This window comes from Rhinopithecus roxellana, unplaced genomic scaffold (assembly GCF_007565055.1).
Source record: "Rhinopithecus roxellana isolate Shanxi Qingling unplaced genomic scaffold, ASM756505v1 contig155, whole genome shotgun sequence".
NCBI classification, from domain to species: Eukaryota; Metazoa; Chordata; class Mammalia; order Primates; family Cercopithecidae; genus Rhinopithecus; species Rhinopithecus roxellana.
In genome coordinates, this window is record NW_022141725.1 from 1 (window position 1) to 5,166 (window position 5,166).

Here is a 5,166-nt window from a genome sequence, read left to right on the forward strand (position 1 = left end):
GAAACTGCAATGCCAAGAAATTATGCTCAGTAAAGCCTGGGAATGTTATTACATGGATGACTCATTACTTCATTTTTTACATGGGAATGTAAATAATTGAAGAGATTGTTTAAAGACTAAATCATGCACATTCAATAACTTTGTAAACAATAATGTAACTGAAACACAAATTTGATGGTCCCCAAAAATGCTAAATATAAAAAATTACTGACCAATTAAAGATAGAAAACAATCCATAATGAAGCTCCCAACAGACACATTAAACTTCTCTGTACAATTAAACCCCTGGGATTTCAAAGGAAAACCCAGATTCATTCATCTTAATACGGCTTTAAAAAAAAAATCTTAGGCAATACAGTATTTCATTTAAAATTTACCAAATTCCATTACATTCATGATTTCATTCATCCTGAAAACAATCTCCTGAGTTAGGCAGAACAGGTATTACTAAACAACTAACTCCATTTTACAGGTAAGGGAACTGAAGTTCACAAAGTACTTGGACTTAACAAAACCTTAATAGGGCCACATATAGAAAAACAAATCCTCTGCTCAAAAGAACTAGAGTAAGTTATTTTTACATATTATTCATACTTATATCCTGTCACATCAAAAATGTTTTGAGGTAGCCTGCATAATAGACACCTATCCATAAAAACATTAACATGAAAAAACAGGTGGGAAGAAAAAACAGCAGGTGACATGGGAGACAGGACACAGGTAGATAGCAAAGAGCTGAGAACTTATAATCTAAGAAAACTTCATATCTGGACCTTCCAGTTCCAGGGAGATCATACTAAAGGAAACAAGATGGTTTCATAGACTCATCAACTGACAAAAGAGGGTTGCATCAGTTCTTACTATGAAAACAACTCCTGGCGAGCCACAGCAAATCTCTAGGACAACATACCAATGGCATCAAAGCAAGAGTATACTTCAGTGATAGAGTGAATTAGTTCCGTTGGGACCCAGACCGGTAGAGAAAAGAACTCTGAAAGGTAGAGCTCAAACATATATCCTCTGTGAGCCAGGCACAAGTGGCTCACACCTGTAATCCCAGCACTCTGGAAGGCGAGCAGGCAGATCACGAAGTCAGGAGGTGGAGACCACCCTGGCTAGCACAGTGAAATCCTGGTTCTATTAAAAATACTAAAAATTAGCCAGGCGTGGTGGCAGGTACCTGTAGTCCCAGCTGCTTGGAAGGCTGAGGTAGGAGAATGGAGTCGAACCAGGAGGTGGAGCTTGCAGTGAGCGGGATCTGCCACTGCGCTCCAGGTGGGCACAGAGCAAACATCCCGACTCCAAAAAAATATATATATATATATATATATATATATTATTATATATTATACCACCCTGTGTCTTCTCCGTTTATACCCAAGTGTCTCCTTTGTGAGGACTTCCTCACACCATTGCAGGGGAAGAGAGATTTTTCTCTGCTATATTGCTTGAAAGGATTAAAGGTGTAGGGCAAAAATTTTGGAAATTACGTCATTTACGATCCTCAAAAGTGAGAAAAATGAAGCCCAGAAGGGAAGACTTCCAGGAAAATTCCAGAGCCGAGGTAGACCCTGTACATTGTTTCTGTTTTGTTTTGAGAGGAAGTCTCACTCTATGGCCCAGGCTGGAGTGCCGTGGAGCATTTCATCACTGCAAACCTCCCGCTCTGGGTTCAAGCTATTCTCCTGCCTCAGGTCTCATGAGTAGCTGCGATTACAGGAGCCCACGACCACGCCCAACTAATTTTGTATTTTCAGTAGAGGACAGGTGATTTTACCATGTTGGCCCAGGTGGTCTCGAACCCCTGACCTCAAGTGATCCGCCTGCCTAGACCTCCCAAATTCCTCGGATTACAGGCGTGAGCCACCGCACCCAAGCCGCCTGGTAAGTTTTAATCAAGTACTCTGAACTATGCAAAACACTAGGAAGTAATAGAAAAAAATTAATCTAAAAAACCCTCTGGAGAGTCCAAAAGAATTGCAGATTTTAAATAGCATGAATACTTGGATTCATGGTATTGAAAAAAGACCTCGCACTTACCCGCATGTACAAACTGCCTGCCCACCTCTATCAGAGTTATTTTTCAAGCTGTGCTACAGTTAACTATGTACTGCCAAAAGCCGATCTTCCCTGCAGATCATAAGCTCTTAAAGAACAGGACTTCAGGAGAAACGCAAAACTTCAGAGAGAAAGGGAGCCACGAAACAGAGTCATAGCAATGGGTCGGCAGGAGCTGATGACGGAGGTGGGCTGTAGCCTTGGGGTCTGGGACAGCAGAGGGCAGAGAAGGCACAACAGGGCCTCCATGACATGCTACAGGGGGCTAGGAGCCACAGCTGCAGTGATTAGTTCGTTTTGTCTCGTATGCCTGTTACTTACACACACATCTCTTGTCAGAAAGAATTCCGGTGAGTATTTGGACTCCTTGAGCTCTTGCTGTTTGTCTCCGGGACATTTAACACTCTTAAAAGGGGGAAAACTGTCCATTTCGATTTTGCTTCCTGGGACATTACAGGTTTTCAAAAGTTTGATGAAAGCATTCACTAAGGATTGATTCCACTTTCTCCGGTGGCTGAGAAATACGTGTCTGAGGGGCAGCATCAGGTCTCCCCATCAAGCTGAGGTCGGAGTCTCCCCACCTATGGACCTACCCTGGCTCCCCCCTCATAAATCTGACCTCTAACTGTAAACTGCCTTGGCCTCATTCCGTGGGTGTGGATGCTCCTGCTTGAAACGCATTTCAGCCGCCACAAATTCTTGGGAGAGTTTCTTCCACTCTCCAGGCGCTGAGAGCTACAAAGTTCAATCTGGCTTTCCAGATTTTTTTTTTCTTCCCATTACTAACGGAAGAAATCAAGAAGCGCCAGGCAGAAGGGCCCTGCTCCCACCAATCAGAAACAGCCGAAGGCCAGAGCAGGAAGTGCAGCGGTGGGACGCGCGGTAACAACCCCTCGCCCCCCGGGACCGCCGGCCTGGGCAGAGGTCGGTGAGGCCGCTGCGCGACAGCTCCGGGCCCGCGCCTTTCGCTTTCTCCCGCCCAGCAAGGGAGAGGATAAATCACGGGGCGGGGCAGTGCGCCCCCAGCAACGGCGCACCCCACGCACAGACCCCCACTACACGCGCGTCCCAGGCAGCGTCGACCCAGACGAGTCACGGGGCGGCGCACAGTCCCACTAGCAGGGCAGCCAGGACCCACGCGCGCGGGTCCACGCAGCCACCTATATAAGTGACAAAACAGTCAGAAAGCCATCATGTGGGGCCAGGAAAGAGCCCCCACCCAGAGTCACGGACTCCCTCGTCTGAGGGTCCGCGCAGTCCCCTCGGTGAGTCTGGCGAAGCAGTCTCACTACGAGGGAGGGCGGGGAGGACGTTGGAGTCTCCACACGTGGTGAACCGGACCCCGTTCCATGAGTGGGTCCATGCAGGGCCCCCTCTGCCGCACGCGGGACCAGCCAGCCCGCGGAGGACCAGGCAGAAGCCAGCGCCCAGGTCCATGCAGTCCCCTCCGCCGCAGACGCGGGGAGCCGGGGAGCAGTGGGGACCGGCCCACACCCGCAGGGCGCCCGGGACCCCCGCGTTGGCCCACGTGGTATCGCAGCAGACGCGAAACCCCCGGTGCCACCCGAGGCGGAGACAAAGCCCAGGCGCACGGACCCGGGGTCCCGACCCCGGACCATGCGGAGCCCACCTCGGAGCCGCCACGCCGGGCGCAGAGACCCCCGCCCGGTCCGGAGACCCTGTCGCCCGTCGCCCAGTCTCATCTCGGGCGGCCGCCTCCCAGCGCTAACTCCTCGCCGCCGTGCCTGGGCCGACTAGAGCGCAGCTGAGCAGCCGACAGAGACGCAGCAGCCTCAACACGGAGTGGAGTCCCGGGGCGGGGCCGCCGCCGCCGTCGCGGCCGCCTCTCCGCCGCGGCCGCCGCCGCCGCCGCCCGCCGCGCCGCCGCGAGCGCCGCCGCCGCCGCCGCGCCGCCGCCGCGCCGCCGCCGCCGCCTCCGCCGCTTCAGCCGTGTTCCCCACTCAGGATCCGGCTCGGGACAAGGAGGCAGCTGGCGCTGGGCTGAGGCCGGGACACACACCATGCAGGTGTACAGGGCCGGCCCGCCGCTGCCACCCGCAGCCCCGCCCCCGAGGCAGCCGGGGCCCAGGGCCCGCCCCCCGGCCAATGGGGAGCGAGCCTGTGCAGAGGGGGGCGGGACCTTAGGTAAACATGGGAGGTTGGGCCTTAGCTTTAGGTAACATAGCATATGGTTGTAATCCCAGCTACTCAGGAGGCTGAGGCAGAGGAATCACTTGAACCCAGGAGGCGGAGGTTGCAGTGAGCCGAGATCGTGCCACTCACTCCAGCCTGGCGACAGAGTGAGACTCCATCTCAAAAATAAATAATAAATAAATAAAACCCCTTGAATGTAAGAAATGTGGTAGTAAAACATTTACTCTTTCCCATTCCTCATAAACATGAAAGAGCTCACACTGCAGAGAAACCTTAAGAATGTAGGAAACGTGGTCAAGCCTTCAGTTTTTCTGTTTGTGAAATTTGGGAGGCCTCAGACTGGAGAAAAGCCTTTTGAATTTAAATTTTTGGTAAGGTCTTCAGTTGTGTTAGTTCCTTTGGATGACATCAGCTATTCATGAGAAAAACCCTATGAATGTCCAGAAGCTGTGGATGTTTCATTTCTCTCATACCCCTCAAGGACATATGAAAATGCACAATGTAGTGGCTGGACCTTGTAAATACAAGAACGTACACCAGATTAAACTCTAATAGTATAGAAACTGCAAGAATATTTCAGTTTTAACATTCACTTGAAAAGTCATGTGAAATCTCCCACTGGAAAGAAATTCCATAAGTGAAGCTTTTCTAATTTGGAGAAACCCTGATGCAAATTAATTATGGTGCAGTGCTTGAAAAAAATGTATGAAATGTTACACAAGTTACACCTAGCCAGTGTGTGTGGATTTTTTTATCACTGCTGCTTCTGATGCCACAAAAGTCGAATCTTTGGACTCAAGTCTTGCCGGCCTTAGACATAATGGCCTCACTGCATGTGGAGCTAACCCCAGGAAGATGGAGTGGCACTCTCTGGAGGATTAGGTTCTCCACCAATGTGGGTCGATGGGCTCCTGAACTCTTTCTGTAACCGCAGAGTCTACACTGCCATGAGTC

General features: G+C 50.6%; 1 pseudogene; it reads left to right on the forward strand.

Moving 5' to 3' along the window:
* The first annotated feature begins 3,251 nt into the window (after positions 1 to 3,251).
* On the forward strand, positions 3,252 to 4,203 carry LOC115895716 (annotated as a pseudogene).
* The last annotated feature ends 963 nt before the right edge of the window (positions 4,204 to 5,166 follow it).